Here is a 21,728-nt window from a genome sequence, read left to right as displayed (position 1 = left end):
ATTTAGCATGTATAGGTATAAGCGACAAAAGCGGTGGGGGTAGGTGACAGGGGCGGTCAGGAGATGCTGGGCTTCAAAAAGGGGGGAAGCTGCAAGTGAAAGTAATTAGATAATTCATAATTGACAAGTGTTGCCAACAGTGCCCCCTACCCTGCAGTGCTATGCTACTCCTCACACACCTACAGTGCCTTGCTAAAGTATTCGCTACCCTTTGCATTTTTCATGTTTTGTTGCCTCACAACCTGGAATTAAAATAGATTCTTTGAAAGTTTGCATCATTTCATTCACAGAACATTGACTTTTTTTCTATTGTGAAGCAAACAACAAATAGGACAAAATAACAGAAAACTTCAGCGTGCATAACTATTCACCCTCCTAAAGTCAGTACTTTGTAGAGCCACATTTTGTGGCAATTACAGCTGCAAGACGCTTTGGATAAGTCTCTCTGAGCTTGCCACATCTTGCCACTGGGATTTTTGCCCATTACTCAAGGCAAAACTGCTCCAGCTCCTTCATGTTGGATGGTTTCAGCTTCTGAACAGCAATCCTCAAGTCTGACCACAGATTCTCAATTGGATTGAGATCTGGGCTTTGACTAGGCCATTGCAACACATTTAAATATTTCCCCTTAAACCACTCAAGTGTTGCTTTAGCAGTATGCTTCGGGTCATTGTCCTGCTGGAAGGTGAACCTCCGTCCCAGTCTTAAATCACAGGCAGACTGAACCAGGTTTTGCTCAAGAATATCCCTATATTTAGCACCATCCATCTTTTACATCAACTCGAAACTGTTTCCCAGTCCCTGCTGCTGGTAAACATCCCCACAGCATGATGCTGCCACCACCATGTTTCACTGTGGGGATGGTGTTCTTGGGGTGATGGGTTATGTTGGGTTTACGCCAGACATAGCATTTTCCTTGGTGGCCGAAAAGTTAAATTTTAGTCTCATCTGACCAGAGCACCTTCCTCCATACATTTGGGGAGTCGTCCACATGCCTTTTGGCAAACTCAAAACATGCCTTCTTATTTTTAACACTAAGCAATGGCTTTTTTCTGGCCACTCTTCCATAAAGCCCAGCTCTATGGAGTGTACGGCTTATTGTGGTCACATGCACAGATACACCAGTCTCTGCTGTGGAACTCTGCAGCTCCTTCAGGGTTACCTTTGGTCTCTGTGCTGCCTCTCTGATTAATGCCCTACTTGCCCGGTCTGTGAGTTTTGGTGGCCAGCCCTCTCTTGGCAGTTTTGTTGTGGTACCATGTTCTTTCCATTTGAAGATGATGGATTTGATGGTGCTCTGGGGGTTCATCAAAGATTTGGATATTTTTTTATAACCCAACCCTGACTTGTATTTCTCAATAACTTTGTTCCTGACTTGTTTGGAGAGCTCTCTCGTGGTGTGATGCCTCTTGCTTAGTGGTGTTGCAGCCTCTGGGGCCTTTCAGAAAGGTGTGTTAATACTGACAGATCATGTGACACTTAGATTGCACACAGGTGGACTTCATTTCACTAATTATGTGACTACTGAAGGTGATTAGTTGCACCAGAACTTTTGAGGGGCTTCATAGCAAAGGGGGTGAATACATATGCACATGCCAATGTTCAAATTTTTATTAATAATGTAAATTATTTATTAATAATGTAAATTTTTCTCATTTCACTTCACTAACTATTTTGTGCATATCCATTACTTAAAATTCAGATAAAAAATAATAATTAAATTACATGTTGTAATATAGTAAAATAAGTAAAAAGCCAAGGGGGTGAATACTTTAGCAAGGCACTGTAGTTACAGCCCTGTGTTATAATATAAAGAAGGTAACAATTTACAATAAAACTTGTAAAATAGCTTAGGGTTTCTAACAATCGGGATGCTGCAGTCGGTATTTTAACCATCGGTCTCCCAATCACTGGCATTTCATCCCCAACCCTTTTCTTCAATATATTTCAGATATGCATTACATAGAAGCCCTCCAAATAATAATTTTTTTCCAAAAGATCAAACTGACAGGTCTATAAATTCATGGTTGTGATTCTGTTCACTTTTTAAATATGGATACTACATATGCAGCCATCTGAGGGTCCCTAAACAGAAGTAATGATCAATCAGGTACTGACCTAAGGCCCTCATTTAGCAGCTTTGCAAATGTGATCCTTAGCAATGCACATGCAGTAGGAGCTGTTAGATACCTACTTGCTGCATTAGCTATCGCAGCACTGCGACCGGAGTCGCAGTCTGGGATCGCGATGGTCATCTGCAATGGCTAGCTGAGTAAACCTCAGCTTACTGAGGCTGGCCATTGCAGAGCAGCTTGCGAAGCCAAGGAAACTGTGTCTTGCAACGCAATCTTTGACCTTATCACTCCCGGAAAACTGGGGCGACATGCCCCTGTTTCTGGCAACATCGGCTGACCCCGTCCCTCCCGCTCTGCCTGTCAGTTAGGCACAGGCGCCTCTGCCTGTCAGTTAGGCACAGGCATTCGCAATACTGCAATTCGATCACATGACCCATTCTGCATATGCGCAGTTTCCTGATTATTGGGACAATGCGCTGAGGATCACTCCGGTGATCCATACTGGAAGAGGACCTAGGTTCTTTTAGCACATGTAGGTCATTGTAGGTAGGTAGGTGATTTAGACCAGGTGCTTTGTCTATCTAAATTTTGTATATATGTATCTATTCCTGTGTAGTGTAAGTGACAATGGTGTGCACAGATTATTACTGAAAACCTATTCATTTGAATTTTTCACCTCTATAAAGACAGAAAAAATAATAATCATCAACTTAATCTTTATCTTCTACAATTTTCCTACTCAATAATTTAGTGGCCTAATATTATCAGTTTTATTTTTGTGGGACAACAAAAACAAAAACTCTTTGACCCCATTTAGAAATATATATTCTATGTGAAATTATTGAAAATTCTAAATCTACTCCAGTGATGCACGCAGGTGGAAGATTCTGAGGACCCCAAAAACCTCCTCCGCCAGACAGAACCTTTTTTATTTTACATACTGTAGGTGAGTTTTGTCTCCGTCTCTCTACGGATGCAGCTAGTCTATTCTATATAAGACTTGGGGAGAAGGAGTCCAAGAAAAAAAATGTAGTTCTAAAATCTGCCAATTAGGACAATATGGACAGGTACCATAAAAACAAATAAGTGGAACCTAAATTAAATTTATTTTTTTCTCTTTGTAAAAATTGAAAAAGGAACTGAACAGACCTGAAATTTGCTGCACTTAAGACAGCATAAAATGTGCATAAATTCCTCATCAGGATGGCATGGACAGTGTAATGGTTGTCATTACTGTCTCACAGCGCTGAGGTCATGGGTTTGATTCCCACCATGGCCCTAACTATGTGGAATTTGTATATTCTTCCCGTAATTGAGTGGGTTTCCTCCAGGTGCTCCAGTTTAAAAAAAAATTAACCCTAGCGTGAATGTGTGTGTGTGTGTGTGTGTGTGTGTGTGTGTGTGTGTGTGTGTGTGTGTGTACATGTGGGAGAGAATATAGATTGTAAAGCTCCACTGGGCCAGGGACTGATGTGAATGGCCAAATATTATCTGTGGAATATGTGTGTGCTTTATAAAAATAACTGGTAATAAATAAATAAACTAATCAGCAATATTATTGGACATCGTGAGTGAGCGCTGAGTGAATTTGGAGTTGTGAGAGCAATTCCTTTTCCATGTTAGTTCAGAGATGAATTTAATTTCAGGTTTCTCTTACTCCTTTTTTTGTTGGTACATTTTCACCATATTTTCCCCTATTGGCACATTTTGGAACTAAAGTAAATGTGTGGGTTTTTTTCATGGAATCTTATTCCCCGTGCCTTGAATAGCATACTTACTAAATTGGTGGCATTCCGCCTGCAAGTTACAGCAGCATACAGCTTTGAATTGGGAAACTTTAATTATACTGTACTAAGGGGCGTATTAATTTCACATTTTTAAAGTCCACATTTTATCCCATTTCATATGGCTGGGGAGCTGTATGAAAACCTACAGTGCTCAAGCTCTGCTCCATCACTAGTGTACACGTAACAGTGAGTTGTACCTGCTATCAATAAACCAACTCCATTGGTTATGTAACTGGTTGTTCATAGTTTGAGTCATCCACCGTTGTGTGCCTATATAACTACAATATCTTCACCCTAAATGGCTGTCTAGCTGAACTCCAGGAGGGGATGAGTGCCAGTTGGCTGCGACTGAACCCGGATAAAACAGAGGTCCTTACGATAGGACCGCAACATCAAAGGACAAGACTGCAGCATAGCCAACCAACTGGACTTACACTCAGGGATTCAGAATTACAAACCACTGATCATGTGCGGAATCTTGGCGTTGTCCTAGATGGTGGCTTGACACTTAAACATCAGATATCAGCCACAATCAAATCCTCATTCTTTCACCTGAGGAACATAGCCAGAATTAAGCACTTAATTCCCTCAGATGATCTGCCAGAATTAATCTGGGGATCAAGCTTTTAGTCATGTGGCTCCGACTCTATAGAACTCACTTCCCCGCACAGTGCGAGAGGCCCCAACTATAGAATACTTCGAAAGTAGTCTCAAGACTTTCCTGTTTACTCAAGCATTTCCATAATGTCCCTCTTAGTATCTATATGCTTCTGTATTTTATGAAAAGCTGTTCTGTACTTCATTATTTTCGGTACTATATTATGCTATGTATCTGTTAAGCACCTTGAGTCCTATTGGAGAAAGAGCGCTATATAAATAAAATTATTATTATTATGATTATTATTATTACCTGCACACACATCATTTCCAACAAGAATCACATCCCGTCTGCCCTGCCCTCCCTCCTCCTATTTTACATTGTTTATGAAAAATCTCTTCATAAAAATTGATATGTAAAAGAATCACATCCCAGCAATGTGTAACAATTAAAGTAATGGATCATGCAAGGACTAAGTTAGGTACAGACAGAGCAACTGCACTTGTGCACATTGCATATCTTACAGCAAAAAATACAAGTTTGTCCAACTCTGAATGAGCTCCAAGGTCTGAAAAGAGTACATAATGCTTGGCATACACGCTACAATTTTCAGGCCGATCCCCAGATATCAGCAAATTGGCAAGATAATTGCAGCATGTACGTGGCCGTCCAACCCAAAAAAATGGATCAATCGGGCATGCCGGATCACCCAGCATGCCCCCCTGATTCGATATTTCCAAAGTATCATGTCAGCTGCATCAGGCAGTGTATGCTGTCCTGCAGGCCTGCCATCACAAATTGTGGGGCCCGGGACTGACAAAATAGACAGCACACTCACACACACACACAAAAAAAAGATTCTGCCGCACTGCTCCACCACTACGTGATGTCATACTTTGTGAGATTACATCTAGGTGGAGCACGGACCTACAGGCCCTGTAAGAGTCCGGGACACAAGTCCCCACAGGTACCCCCTGATGGCTGCCTTGCCACTGCTGACCGATGGACATTCCCCTGTTCCTTCATATGGGAAGAAACGGGAAATGTCTCCTCCCTGGGGGCGGATACTCGATATCAGGTGGCATGCACTGATATATATATATTAAAGTGTATGTCCCGGACAGAGGCGTATCTAGGGTTTTTGGAGCCCAGGGCAAGATGTAAAATGTCCCCCCTCCCCCCCAAAAAAACAAAACAAAAACATAGCAAGAGAAGTATGTGCGCACGCCTTCGTCGTGCGCGGCAAAAAAAATGGGCATGGCCACACTCCAGAAGGGGTGTGGCCACGCTCCAGAAGGGGTGCGGCCACTGAAAATGGCCCACAGTGCCAGTTACATTGCCCCACAGTGCCAGATACAATGCCCCACAGTGCCAGATACAATGCCCCACAGTGCCAGATACAATGCCCCATAGTGCCAGATACATTGCCCTACAGTGCCAGATACATTGCCCCACAGTGCCAGTTACATTGCCCCACAGTGCCAGTTACATTGCCCCACAGTGCCAGATACATGTCCCACAGTGCCAGTTACATTGCACCACAGTGCCGGATACATGCCCCACAGTGCCAATTGCATTGCCCCACAGTGCCAGATACAATGCCCCACAGTGCCGGATCAATGCCCCACAGTGCCAGTTACATGCCCCACAGTGCCAGATACATGCCCCACAATGCCAGTTACATTGCCCCACAGTGCCAGTTACATGCCCCACAGTGCAGGTTACATGCCCCACAGTGCCAGGCCCCACTCAGTGCCAGTTACATATGCCCCATTTGGTGCCAGATACATGCCCCACTGTGCCGCCAAGCCCGCCGCCACCCCCGCGTCACTCACCGCTTGCTCTATGTGAGGGGAGGAGAGCGCAGCGCCTCTCCTTCCCCTCACCGCTCCAGGTCTCTGGCTGCTGTCTGGTGCCGGTTCGCTAGCCAATCAAAGCTCGCGCACCGACAGCCAATCAGGAGCCGGTCCGCAAGCTCTGATTGGCTAGCGCCGGAGAACGGACACAGCAGCGCTGCTGGCAGCGCTGCTAGTGCTGGCAGCGTCGGTGAGGGGAGGGAGAGACGCTGCGCTCTCCTCCCCTCACATTTAGGGTTGACGGGAGCAAGTGGGGCATGATGCCCTGGTAACCGGCGGTGCCCCCCTCTCCTGGGCCTGCCAAGGCGCCCAGGGCACGTGCCCCACTCGCCCTACCCTAGATACGCCTCTGGTCCCGGATATCAGCAGGGTCAGATAAAATGACTGTCAGTCTGACAGACTTTTTTTCTGACAATGTATGCCCAGCAAAGTAATGGTATCTGAGGAAACAGGTTTTGAGAAATGAGAAAGTAGTTGATTTAATAATATTTAACAAACAGAAGAAAATATTGCAATTAACAGAATCTTCCCTGTCTAACGTTGATTGATTCTGCAAAAGCCTGTGTTTACTAGTGATGAGCGGGTTCGGTTTCTCGGAAACCGAACCCCCCCGAACTTCACCCATTTTACACGGGTCCGAGGCAGGTTCGAACCTTCCCGCCTTGCTCGGCTAACCCGAGCGTACCCGAACGTCATCATCCCGCTGTCGGATTCTCGCGAGATTCGGATTCTATATAAGCAGCCGCGCGTCGCCGCCATTTTCACTCGTGCATTGGAGATGATAGGGAGAGGACGTGGCTGGCGTCCTCTCCGTTTATTGTTGAACTTGATTGCTTTATTGCTTAATTGTGGGGAGGACTGGGGAGCAGCTGTTAGGAGGAGTACAGTGCAGAATTTTGCTGATAAGTGACCACCAGTTTTATCCGTTCTCTGCCTGAAAAAAACGCTCCATACCATATCTGTGCTCAGTGTGCTGCATAATATATCTGTGCTCACACTGCTTAATTGTGGGAACTGGGGAGCAGCTGTATTATATAGCAGGAGTACAGTGCAGAGTTTTGCTGACAGTGACCACCAGTATACGTTGTCTGCCTGAAAAAGACTCCATATCTGTGCTCACAGTGTGCTGCTTTATTGTGGGGACTGGGGACCACCAGTATAATTAATATTATATAGGAGGAGTACAGTGCAGAGTTTTGCTGACCAGTGACCACCAGTATACTATATATAGCAGTACGGTACGGAAGGCCACTGCTGTACCTACCTCTGTGTCGTCATTCATTAAGTATACTATCCATCTACATTCTATACCTGTGGTGCATTTTAGTTTTGCAGTTTGCTGACACAGTGACCATCAGTATACTATATATAGCAGTACGGAAGGCCACTGCTGTACCTACCTCTGTGTCATCATTCATTAAGTATACTATCCATCTACATTCTATACCTGTGGTGCATTTTAGTTTTGCAGTTTGCTGACACAGTGACCACCAGCATACTATATATAGCAGTACGGTAGGCCACTGCTGTACCTACCTCTGTGTCGTCATTCATTAAGTATACTATCCATCTACATTCTATACCTGTGGTACATTTTAGTTTTGCAGTTTGCTGACACAGTGACCACCAGTATACTATATATAGCAGTACGGTAGGCCACTGCTGTACCTACCTCTGTGTTGTCATTCATTAAGTATACTATCCATCTACATTCTATACCTGTGGTACATTTTAGTTTTGCAGTTTGCTGACACAGTGACCACCAGTATACTATATATAGCAGTACGGTAGGCCACTGCTGTACCTACCTCTGTGTTGTCATTCATTAAGTATACTATCCATCTACATTCTATACCTGTGGTGCATTTTAGTTTTGCAGTTTGCTGACACAGTGACCACCAGTATACTATATATAGCAGTACGGTAGGCCACTGCTGTACCTACCTCTGTGTCGTCATTCATTAAGTATACTATCCATCTACATTCTATACCTGTGGTGCATTTTAGTTTTGCAGTTTGCTGACACAGTGACCACCAGTATACTATATATAGCAGTACGGAAGGCCACTGCTGTACCTACCTCTGTGTCGTCAAGTATACTATCCATCCATACCTGTGGTGCATTTCAGTTGTGCGCAGTAAATATAGAAGTAGGCCATTGCTATTGATACTGGCATATAATTCCACACATTAAAAAATGGAGAACAAAAATGTGGAGGTTAAAATAGGGAAAGATCAAGATCCACTTCCACCTCGTGCTGAAGCTGCTGCCACTAGTCATGGCCGAGACGATGAAATGCCATCAACGTCGTCTGCCAAGGCCGATGCCCAATGTCATAGTAGAGAGCATGTAAAATCCAAAAAACAAAAGTTCAGTAAAATGACCCAAAAATCAAAAGTTCAGGAAAATGACCCAAAAATCAAAATTAAAATCGTCTGAGGAGAAGCGTAAACTTGCCAATATGCCATTTACGACACGGAGTGGCAAGGAAAGGCTGAGGCCCTGGCCTATGTTCATGGCTAGTGGTTCAGCTTCACATGAGGATGGAATCACTCATCCTCTCGCTAGAAAAATGAAAAGACTTAAGCTGGCAAAAGCACAGCAAAGAACTGTGCGTTCTTCTAAATCACAAATACCCAAGGAGAGTCCAATTGTGTCGGTTGCGATGCCTGACCTTCCCAACACTGGACGGGAAGAGCTTGCGCCTTCCACCATTTGCACGCCACCTGCAAGTGCTGGAAGGAGCACCCGCAGTCCAGTTCCTGATAGTCAAATTGAAGATGTCACTGTTGAAGTACACCATGATGAGGATATGGGTGTTGCTGGCGCTGGGGAGGAAATTGACAAGGAGGATTCTGATGGTGAGGTGGTTTGTTTAAGTCAGGCACCCGGGGAGACACCTGTTGTCCGTGGGACGAATATGGCCATTGACATGCCTGGTCAAAATACAAAAAAAATCACCTCTTCGGTGTGGAATTATTTCAACACAAATGCGGACAACAGGTGTCAAGCCGTGTGTTGCCTTTGTCAAGCTGTAATAAGTAGGGGTAAGGACGTTAACCACCTCGGAACATCCTCCCTTATACGTCACCTGCAGCGCATTCATCATAAGTCAGTGACAAGTTCAAAAACTTTGGGTGACAGCAGAAGCAGTCCACTGACCACTAAATCCCTTCCTCTTGTAACCAAGCTCCTGCAAACCACACCACCAACTCCCTCAGTGTCAATTTCCTCCTTACCCAGGAAAGCCAATAGTCCTGCAGGCCATGTCACTGTCAAGTCTGACGAGTCCTCTCCTGCCTGGGATTCCTCCGATGCATCCTTGAGTGTAACGCCTACTGCTGCTGGCGCTGCTGTTGTTGCTGCTGGGAGTCGATCGTCATCCCAGAGGTGAAGTCGGAAGACCACTTGTACTACTTCCAGTAAGCAATTGACTGTCCAACAGTCCTTTGCGAGGAAGATGAAATATCACAGCAGTCATCCTGCTGCAAAGCAGATAACTCAGGCCTTGGCAGCCTGGGCGGTGAGAAACGTGGTTCCGGTATCCATCGTTAATTCAGAGGCAACTATAGACTTGATTGAGGTACTGTGTCCCCGGTACCAAATACCATCTAGGTTCCATTTCTCTAGGCAGGCGATACCGAAAATGTACACAGACCTCAGAAAAAGACTCACCAGTGTCCTAAAAAATGCAGTTGTACCCAATGTCCACTTAACCACGGACATGTGGACAAGTGGAGCAGGGCAGACTCAGGACTATATGACTGTGACAGCCCACTGGGTAGATGTATTGCCTCCCGCAGCAAGAACAGCAGCGGCGGCACCAGTAGCAGCATCTCGCAAACGCCAACTCGTTCCTAGGCAGGCTACGCTTTGTATCACCGCTTTCCATAAGAGACACACAGCTGATAACCTCTTACGGGAACTGAGGAAGATCATCGCAGAATGGCTTACCCCAATTGGACTCTCCTGGGGATTTGTGACATCGGACAACGCCAGCAATATTGTGCGTGCATTACATCTGGGCAAATTCCAGCACGTCCCATGTTTTGCACATACATTGAATTTGGTGGTGCAGAATTATTTAAAAAACGACAGGGGCGTACAAGAGATGCTGTTGGTGGCCCGAAAAATTGCGGGCCACTTTCGGCATTCAGGCACCGCGTGCAGAAGACTGGAGCACCACCAAACATTCCTGAACCTGCCCTGCCATCATCTGAAGCAAGAGGTGGTAACGGGGTGGAATTCAACCCTCTATATGCTTCAGAGGATGGAGAAGCAGCAAAAGGCCATTCAAGCCTATACATCTGCCCACGATATAGGCAAAGGTGGGGGAATGCACCTGACTCAAGCGCAGTGGAGAATGATTTCAACGTTGTGCAAGGTTCTGCAACCCTTTGAACTTGCCACACGTGAAGTCAGTTCAGACACTGCCAGCCTGAGTCAGGTCATTCCCCTCATCAGGCTTTTGCAGAAGAAGCTGGAGACATTGAAGGAGGAGCTAAAACAGAGCGATTCCGCTAGGCATGTGGGACTTGTGGATGGAGCCCTTAATTCGCTTAACCAGGATTCACGGGTGGTCAATCTGTTGAAATCAGAGCGCTTCATTTTGGCCACCGTGCTCGATCCTAGATTTAAAACCTACGTTGTATCTCTCTTTCCGGCAGACACAAGTCTGCAGAGGTTCAAAGACCTGCTGGTGAGAAAATTGTCAAGTCAAGCGGAACGTGACCCGTCAACAGCTCCTCCTTCACATTCTCCCGCAACTGGGGGTGCGAGGAAAAGGCTAAGAATTCCGAGCCCACCCGCTGGCGGTGATGCAGGGCAGTCTGGAGCGAGTGCTGACATCTGGTCCGGACTGAAGGACCTGGCAACGATTACTGACATGTCGTCTACTGTCACTGTATATGATTCTCTCACCATTGAAAAAATGGTGGAGGATTATATGAGTGACCGCATCCAAGTAGGCACGTCAGACAGTCCGTACGTATACTGGCAGGAAAAAGAGGCAATTTGGAGGCCCTTGCACAAACTGGCTTTTTTCTACCTAAGTTGCCCTCCCTCCAGTGTGTACTCCGAAAGAGTGTTTAGTGCAGCCGGTAACCTTGTCAGCAATCGGCGTGCGAGGTTACTTCCAGAAAATGTGGAGAAGATGATGTTCATCAAAATGAATTATAATCAATTCCTCCGTGGAGACATTCACCAGCAGCAATTGCCTCCAGAAAGTACACGGGGACCTGAGATGGTGGATTCCAGTGGGGACGAATTAATAATCTGTGAGGAGGGGAATGTACACAGTGAAAGGGGTGAGGAATCGGAGGATGATGATGAGGTGGACATCTTGCCTCTGTAGAGCCAGTTTGTGCAAGGAGAGATTGATTGCTCCTTTTTTGGTGGGGGCCCAAACCAACCAGTCATTTCAGTCACAGTCGTGTGGCAGACCCTGTCGCTGAAATGATGGGTTCGTTAAAGTGTGCATGTCCTGTTTATACAACATAAGGGTGGGTGGGAGGGCCCAAGGACAATTCCATCTTGCACCTCTTTTTTCTTTCATTTGTCTTTGCATCATGTGCTGTTTGGGGACAATTTTTTTGAAGTGCCATCCTGCCTGACACTGCAGTGCCACTCCTAGATGGGCCTGGTGTTTGTGTCGGCCACTTGTGTCGCTTAGCTTAGTCACACAGCGACCTTGGTGCGCCTCTTTTTTTCTTTGCATCATGTGCTGTTTGGGGACAATTTTTTTGAAGTGCCATCCTGCCTGACACTGCAGTGCCACTCCTAGATGGGCCAGGTGTTTGTGTCGGCCACTTGTGTCGCTTAGCTTAGCCATCCAGCGACCTTGGTGCGCCTCTTTTTTTCTTTGCATCATGTGCTGTTTGGGGACAATTTTTTTGAAGTGCCATCCTGCCTGACACTGCAGTGCCACTCTTAGATGGGCCAGGTGTTTGTGTCGGCCACTTGTGTCACTTAGCTTAGTCACATTCACATTCTCCCGCAACTGGGGGTGCGAGGAAAAGGCTCAGAATTCCGAGCCCACCCGCTGGCGGTGATGCAGGGCAGTCTGGAGCGACTGCTGATGCTGACATCTGGTCCGGACTGAAGGACCTGACAACGATTACGGACATGTCGTCTACTGTCACTGCATATGATTCTCTCACCATTGAAAGAATGGTGGAGGATTATATGAGTGACCACATCCAAGTAGGCACGTCAGACAGTCCGTACGTATACTGGCAGGAAAAAGAGGCAATTTGGAGGCCCTTGCACAAACTGGCTTTTTTCTACCTAAGTTGCCCTCCCTCCAGTGTGTACTCCGAAAGAGTGTTTAGTGCAGCCGGTAACCTTGTCAGCAATCGGCATGCGAGGTTACTTCCAGAAAATGTGGAGAAGATGATGTTCATCAAAATGAATTATAATCAATTCCTCCGTGGAGACATTCACCAGCAGCAATTGCCTCCAGAAAGTACACGGGGACCTGAGATGGTGGATTCCAGTGGGGACGAATTAATAATCTGTGAGGAGGGGAATGTACACAGTGAAAGGGGTGAGGAATCGGAGGATGATGATGAGGTGGACATCTTGCCTCTGTAGAGCCAGTTTGTGCAAGGAGAGATTGATTGCTCCTTTTTTGGTGGGGGCCCAAACCAACCAGTCATTTCAGTCACAGTCGTGTGGCAGACCCTGTCGCTGAAATGATGGGTTCGTTAAAGTGTGCATGTCCTGTTTATACAACATAAGGGTGGGTGGGAGGGCCCAAGGACAATTCCATCTTGCACCTCTTTTTTCTTTCATTTGTCTTTGCATCATGTGCTGTTTGGGGACAATTTTTTTGAAGTGCCATCCTGCCTGACACTGCAGTGCCACTCCTAGATGGGCCTGGTGTTTGTGTCGGCCACTTGTGTCGCTTAGCTTAGTCACACAGCGACCTTGGTGCGCCTCTTTTTTTCTTTGCATCATGTGCTGTTTGGGGACAATTTTTTTGAAGTGCCATCCTGCCTGACACTGCAGTGCCACTCCTAGATGGGCCAGGTGTTTGTGTCGGCCACTTGTGTCGCTTAGCTTAGCCATCCAGCGACCTTGGTGCGCCTCTTTTTTTCTTTGCATCATGTGCTGTTTGGGGACAATTTTTTTGAAGTGCCATCCTGCCTGACACTGCAGTGCCACTCCTAGATGGGCCAGGTGTTTGTGTCGGCCACTTGTGTCACTTAGCTTAGTCACACAGCGACCTTGGTGCGCCTCTTTTTTTCTTTGCATCATGTGCTATTTGGGGGACAATTTTTTTGAAGTGCCATCCTGCCTGACACTGCAGTGCCACTCCTAGATGGGCCAGGTGTTTGTGTCGGCCACTTGTGTCACTTAGCTTAGCCATCCAGCGACCTTGGAGCGCCTCTTTTTTTCTTTGCATCATGTTCTGTTTGGGGACAATTTTTTTGAAGTGCCATCCTGCCTGACACTGCAGTGCCACTCCTAGATGGGCCAGGTGTTTGTGTCGGCCACTTGTGTCGCTTAGCTTAGTCACACAGCGACCTTGGTGCGTCTCTTTTTTTCTTTGCATCATGTGCTGTTTGGGGACAATATTTTTGAAGTGCCATCCTGCCTGACACTGCAGTGCCACTCCTAGATGGGCCAGGTGTTTGTGTCGGCCACTTGTGTCGCTTAGCTTAGTCACACAGCGACCTTGGTGCGCCTCTTTTTTTCTTTGCATCATGTGCTGTTTGGGGACAATTTTTTTGAAGTGCCATCCTGCCTGACACTGCAGTGCCACTCCTAGATGGGCCAGGTGTTTGTGTCGGCCACTTGTGTCGCTTAGCTTAGCCATCCAGCGACCTCGGTGCAAATTGTAGGACTAAAAATAATATTGTGAGGTGTGAGGTGTTCAGAATAGACTGGAAATGAGTGGAAATTATGGTAATTGAGGTTAATAATACTATGGGATCAAAATGATCCCCAAATTCTATGATTTAAGCTGTTTTTTAGGGTTTTTTGAAAAAAACACCCGAATCCAAAACACACCCGAATCCGACAAAAAATTTTCGGTGAGGTTTTGCCAAAACGCGTCCGAATCCAAAACACGGCCGCGGAACCGAATCCAAAACCAAAACACAAAACCCGAAAAATGTCCGGTGCACATCACTAGTGTTTACCCACCTGTGAAAAGCAGAGGGGAGGCTTAAGTGAGGTCTGAGCTACACCACCATAAGGAGAGCAAAGGGGATGTTTAGTCTTCAGTCTATAGTAAAGAGATAAGGATTGAGAAAGGAAAGGAAACAGATCAGTGGGTCTCAGGTTGGTCACAAATCACACAATCCAATCTTTCAATCAATGTTAGTCAGAGCCTCAATAAAAAAACAATTAATGAGGTGAAGTGTGAAAATTAAGTGTCATAACTTGTCTATTTGAGCATTATAGGATTATTTCAGTGTTTTCTGTGTTTCCTTCTCCCTCAGGGGACTGCAGAACGTGATGTCACTTTATACGGAATACATACGTATTCCCAGCAGACAGGATGCTGACTGTCAAGATCCTGACAGTGGCCTCCCACTCACCAGTATGCCGGCAGCAGGGCGAGTGCAAACAGTTGTCCTGCGGGCTCGCTGCACTCGCCACAGGTTCTATTCCCACACTATGGGTATCGTGGACACCTACGAGTGGGAATAGCCCCTGTGCGCTGGGATTCCGCCCGTTGGCATTGTTGGCTGTCGGGATTCCACCGTCGGTATCCTGACCGCCGAAATCCCAACGGCCAGCAAATCAACTGCATCCCCTTTATACACCTTCAATACTTATTTTAGCACTTTCATCTGCACTGAAACCAGCCAATCACCCCGACTCAGATAAGGTGCTGGAATATGGTGTTTTGTATTTACAATGCAGTTTAGAACTAGAGATGAGCGGGTTCGGTTTCTCTGAATCCGAACCCGCACGAACTTCATGTTTTTTTCACGGGTCCGAGCAGACTCGGATCCTCCCGCCTTGCTCGGTTAACCCGAGCGCGCCCGAACGTCATCATGACGCTGTCGGATTCTCGCGAGACTCGGATTCTATATAAGGAGCCGCGCGTCGCCGCCATTTTCACACGTGCATTGAGATTGATAGGGAGAGGACGTGGCTGGCGTCCTCTCCATTTAGATTAGGGTTGAGAGAGAGAGAGATAGATTGACCTGAGGCTGTGATACTGTAGAAGAGAGTGCAGAGTTTAGTGACTGACGACCACAGTGACCACCAGACAGTGCAGTTGTTTGTTTTATTTAATATATCCGTTCTCTGCCTGAAAAAAAACGATACACACAGTGACTCAGTCACATACCATATCTGTGTGCACTGCTCAGCCCAGTGTGCTGCATCAATGTATATATATATCTGACTGTGCTCAGCTCACACAGCTTATAATTGTGGGGGAGACTGGGGAGCACTGCAGTGCCAGTTATAGGTTATAGCAGGAGCCAGGAGTACATAATATTATATTAAAATTAAACAGTGCACACTTTTGCTGCAGGAGTGCCACTGCCAGTGTGACTAGTGACCAGTGACCTGACCACCAGTCAGTGGCGTCACAAGGGGGGTGCGGGGGGTGCGGCCCGCTCCCGGGTGTCACCCGCCGAGGGGTGACACCAAAATGCCGGTTCCTGCTTAGAAACAGGAGCTGAGTGCTGCACTGTTATATTAAGGGCAGCAGTCGGCTCCTGTCACTGTGTAGGAGCCAGCACTGCAGGCACAGCACTCCCCAGGAGTGAGCCTGCACCTCCTAACCCCCCAAGTTGAAAAAAAAAACGGGTGTCGGGACGCGAAGCCACGCCCCTTTCGGGAAGCCACGCCCCGTTCAAGTCATTCAAGCTGATAAACAAGGGATGTCAGTCCGTGAAGCCCCGCCCCTTCCCCGAAGCCCCGCCCCCTCTTTTGCCGCCGCACCGGGTGTCTAAGAGGTGAGTGACGCCTCTGCCACCAGTATATATAATATTAGTAGTATACTATCTCTTTATCAACCAGTCTATATTAGCAGCAGACACAGTACAGTGCGGTAGTTCACGGCTGTGGCTACCTCTGTGTCGGCACTCGGCAGCCCGTCCATAATTGTATATACCACCTAACCGTGGTTTTTTTTTCTTTCTTTATACATACATACTAGTTACGAGTATACTATCTCTTTATCAACCAGTCTATATTAGCAGCAGACACAGTACAGTGCGGTAGTTCACGGCTGTGGCTACCTCTGTGTCGGCACTCGGCAGCCCGTCCATAATTGTATATACCACCTAACCGTGGTTTTTTTTTCTTTCTTTATACATACATACTAGTTACGAGTATACTATCTCTTTATCAACCAGTCTATATTAGCAGCAGACACAGTACAGTGCGGTAGTTCACGGCTGTGGCTACCTCTGTGTCGGCACTCGGCAGCCCGTCCATAATTGTATATACCACCTAACCGTGGTTTTTTTTTCTTTCTTTATACATACATACTAGTTACGAGTATACTATCTCTTTATCAACCAGTCTATATATTAGCAGCAGACACAGTACAGTGCGGTAGTTCACGGCTGTGGCTACCTCTGTGTCGGCACTCGGCAGCCCGTCCATAATTGTATATACCACCTAACCGTGGTTTTTTTTTCTTTCTTTATACATACATACTAGTTACGAGTATACTATCTCTTTATCAACCAGTCTATATATTAGCAGCAGACACAGTACAGTGCGGTAGTTCACGGCTGTGGCTACCTCTGTGTCGGCACTCGGCAGCCCGTCCATAATTGTATATACCACCTAACCGTGGTTTTTTTTTCTTTCTTTATACATACATACTAGTTACGAGTATACTATCTCTTTATCAACCAGTCTATATATTAGCAGCAGACACAGTACAGTGCGGTAGTTCATGGCTGTGGCTTCCTCTGTGTCGGCACTCGGCAGCCCGTCCATAATTGTATATACCACCTAACCATGGTTTTTTTTTCTTTCTTTATACATACATACTAGTTACGAGTATACTATCTCTTTATCAACCAGTCTATATATTAGCAGCAGACACAGTACAGTGCGGTAGTTCACGGCTGTGGCTACCTCTGTGTCGGCACTCGGCAGCCCGTCCATAATTGTATATACCACCTAACCGTGGTTTTTTTTTCTTTCTTTATAGTCATACTAGTTACGAGTATACTATCTCTTTATCAACCAGTCTATATTAGCAGCAGACACAGTACAGTGCGGTAGTTCACGGCTGTGGCTACCTCTGTGTCGGCACTCGGCAGCCCGTCCATAATTGTATATACCACCTAACCGTGTTTTTTTTTCTTTCTTTATACATACATACTAGTTACGAGTATACTATCTCTTTATCAACCAGTCTATATATTAGCAGCAGACACAGTACAGTGCGGTAGTTCACGGCTGTGGCTACCTCTGTGTCGGCACTCGGCAGCCCGTCCATAATTGTATATACCACCTAACCGTGGTTTTTTTTTCTTTCTTTATACATACATACTAGTTACGAGTATACTATCTCTTTATCAACCAGTCTATATATTAGCAGCAGACACAGTACAGTGCGGTAGTTCACGGCTGTGGCTACCTCTGTGTCGGCACTCGGCAGCCCGTCCATAATTGTATATACCACCTAACCGTGGTTTTTTTTTCTTTCTTTATACATACATACTAGTTACGAGTATACTATCTCTTTATCAACCAGTCTATATATTAGCAGCAGACACAGTACAGTGCGGTAGTTCACGGCTGTGGCGACCTCTGTGTCGGCACTCGGCAGCCCGTCCATAATTGTATATACCACCTAACCGTGGTTTTTTTTTCTTTCTTTATACATACATACTAGTTACGAGTATACTATCTCTTTATCAACCAGTCTATATATTAGCAGCAGACACAGTACAGTGCGGTAGTTCACGGCTGTGGCTACCTCTGTGTCGGCACTCGGCAGCCCGTCCATAATTGTATATACCACCTAACCGTGGTTTTTTTTTCTTTCTTTATACATACATACTAGTTACGAGTATACTATCTCTTTATCAACCAGTCTATATATTAGCAGCAGACACAGTACAGTGCGGTAGTTCACGGCTGTGGCTACCTCTGTGTCGGCACTCGGCAGCCCGTCCATAATTGTATATACCACCTAACCGTGTTTTTTTTTCTTTCTTTATACATACATACTAGTTACGAGTATACTATCTCTTTATCAACCAGTCTATATTAGCAGCAGACACAGTACAGTGCGGTAGTTCACGGCTGTGGCTACCTCTGTGTCGGCACTCGGCAGCCCGTCCATAATTGTATACTAGTATCCAATCCATCCATCTCCATTGTTTACCTGAGGTGCCTTTTAGTTGTGCCTATTAAAATATGGAGAACAAAAATGTTGAGGTTCCAAAATTAGGGAAAGCTCAAGATCCACTTCCACCTCGTGCTGAAGCTGCTGCCACTAGTCATGGCCGAGACGATGAAATGCCAGCAACGTCGTCTGCCAAGGCCGATGCCCAATGTCATAGTACAGAGCATGTCAAATCCAAAACACCAAATATCAGTAAAAAAAGGACTCCAAAACCTAAAATAAAATTGTCGGAGGAGAAGCGTAAACTTGCCAATATGCCATTTACCACACTGAGTGGCAAGGAACGGCTGAGGCCCTGGCCTATGTTCATGGCTAGTGGTTCAGCTTCACATGAGGATGGAAGCACTCAGCCTCTCGCTAGAAAAATGAAAAGACTAAAGCTGGCAAAAGCAGTAGCACCGCAAAGAACTGTGCGTTCTTCGAAATCCCAAATCCACAAGGAGAGTCCGACTCCAATTGTGTCGGTTGCGATGCCTGACCTTCCCAACACTGGACGTGAAGAGCATGCGCCTTCCACCATTTGCACGCCCCCTGCAAGTGATGGAAGGAGCACCCGCAGTCCAGTTCCTGATAGTCAGATTGAAGATGTCAGTGTTGAAGTACACCAGGATGAGGAGGATATGGGTGTTGCTGGCGCTGGGGAGGAAATTGACCAGGAGGATTCTGATGGTGAGGTGGTTTGTTTAAGTCAGGCACCCGGGGAGACACCTGTTGTCCGTGGTAGGAATATGGCCGTTGACATGCCTGGTGAAAATACCAAAAAAATCAGCTCTTCGGTGTGGAGGTATTTCACCAGAAATGCGGACAACAGGTGTCAAGCCGTGTGTTCCCTTTGTCAAGCTGTAATAAGTAGGGGTAAGGACGTTAACCACCTCGGAACATCCTCCCTTATACGTCACCTGCAGCGCATTCATAATAAGTCAGTGACAAGTTCAAAAACTTGGGCCGACAGCGGAAGCAGTCCACTGACCAGTAAATCCCTTCCTCTTGTAACCAAGCTCACGCAAACCACCCCACCAACTCCCTCAGTGTCAATTTCCTCCTTCCCCAGGAATGCCAATAGTCCTGCAGGCCATGTCACTGGCAATTCTGACGATTCCTCTCCTGCCTGGGATTCCTCCGATGCATCCTTGCGTGTAACGCCTACTGCTGCTGGCGCTGCTGTTGTTGCTGCTGGGAGTCGATGGTCATCCCAGAGGGGAAGTCGTAAGACCACTTTTACTACTTCCACCAAGCAATTGACTGTCCAACAGTCCTTTGCGAGGAAGATGAAATATCACAGCAGTCATCCTACTGCAAAGCGGATAACTGAGGCCTTGACATCCTGGGTGGTGAGAAACGTGGTTCCGGTATCCATCATTACTGCAGAGCCAACTAGAGACTTGTTGGAGGTACTGTGTCCCCGGTACCAAATACCATCTAGGTTCCATTTCTCTAGGCAGGCGATACCGACAATGTACACAGACCTCAGAAAAAGAGTCACCAGTGTCCTAAAAAATGCAGCTGTACCCAATGTCCACTTAACCACGGACATGTGGACAAGTGGAGCAGGGCAGGGTCAGGACTATATGACTGTGACAGCCCACTGGGTAGATGTATGGACTCCCGCCGCAAGAACAGCAGCGGCGGCACCAGTAGCAGCATCTCGCAAACGCCAACTCTTTCCTAGGCAGGCTACGCTTTGTATCACCGGTTTCCAGAATACGCACACAGCTGAAAACCTCTTACGGCAACTGAGGAAGATCATCGCGGAATGGCTTACCCCAATTGGACTCTCCTGTGGATTTGTGGCATCGGACAACGCCAGCAATATTGTGTGTGCATTAAATCTGGGCCAATTCCAGCACGTCCCATGTTTTGCACATACCTTGAATTTGGTGGTGCAGAATTTTTTAAAAAACGACAGGGGCGTGCAAGAGATGCTGTCGGTGGCCAGAATAATTGCGGGACACTTTCGGCGTACAGGCACCACGTACAGAAAACTGGAGCACCACCAAAAACTACTGAACCTGCCCTGCCATCATCTGAAGCAAGAAGTGGTAACTAGAGATGAGCGCCTGAAATTTTTCGGGTTTTGTGTTTTGGTTTTGGGTTCGGTTCCGCGGCCGTGTTTTGGGTTCGAACGCGTTTTGGCAAAACCTCACCGAATTATTTTTGTCGGATTCGGGTGTGTTTTGGATTCGGGTGTTTTTTTCCAAAAACACTAAAAAACAGCTTAAATCATAGAATTTGGGGGTCATTTTGATCCCAAAGTATTATTAACCTCAAAAACCATAATTTACACTCATTTTCAGTCTATTCTGAATACCTCACACCTCACAATATTATTTTTAGTCCTAAAATTTGCACCGAGGTCGCTGTGTGAGTAAGATAAGCGACCCTAGTGGCCGACACAAACACCGGGCCCATCTAGGAGTGGCACTGCAGTGTCACGCAGGATGTCCCTTCCAAAAAACCCTCCCCAAACAGCACATGACGCAAAGAAAAAAAGAGGCGCAATGAGGTAGCTGCGTGAGTAAGATTAGCGACCCTAGTGGCCGACACAAACACCGGGCCCATCTAGGAGTGGCACTGCAGTGTCACGCAGGATGTCCCTTCCAAAAAACCCTCCCCAAACAGCACATGACGCAAAGAAAAAAAGAGGCGCAATGAGGTAGCTGTGTGAGTAAGATTAGCGACCCTAGTGGCCGACACAAACACCGGGCACATCTAGGAGTGGCACTGCAGTGTCACGCAGGATGTCCCTTCCAAAAAACCCTCCCCAAACAGCACATGACGCAAAGAAAAAAAGAGGCGCAATGAGGTAGCTGTGTGAGTAAGATTAGCGACCCTAGTGGCCGACACAAACACCGGGCCCATCTAGGAGTGGCACTGCAGTGTCACGCAGGATGTCCCTTCCAAAAAACCCTCCCCAATCAGCACATGATGCAAAGAAAAAGAAAAGAAAAAAGAGGTGCAAGATGGAATTATCCTTGGGCCCTCCCACCCACCCTTATGTTGTATAAACAAAACAGGACATGCACACTTTAACCAACCCATCATTTCAGTGACAGGGTCTGCCACACGAC

General features: G+C 46.5%; 1 protein-coding gene across 1 annotated transcript in view; it reads left to right on the top strand.

The window, feature by feature from the left end:
• Positions 1–21,728, top strand: part of GABRB1 (gamma-aminobutyric acid type A receptor subunit beta1) — a 960,679-nt gene that overhangs the window by 345,005 nt on the left and 593,946 nt on the right.

This window comes from Pseudophryne corroboree, chromosome 1, assembly GCF_028390025.1.
Source record: "Pseudophryne corroboree isolate aPseCor3 chromosome 1, aPseCor3.hap2, whole genome shotgun sequence".
In the NCBI taxonomy this organism is placed as follows: Eukaryota; Metazoa; Chordata; class Amphibia; order Anura; family Myobatrachidae; genus Pseudophryne; species Pseudophryne corroboree.
Note: the sequence above shows the minus strand (reverse complement) of the source record. Positions and strands in the feature narration are given on the sequence as shown.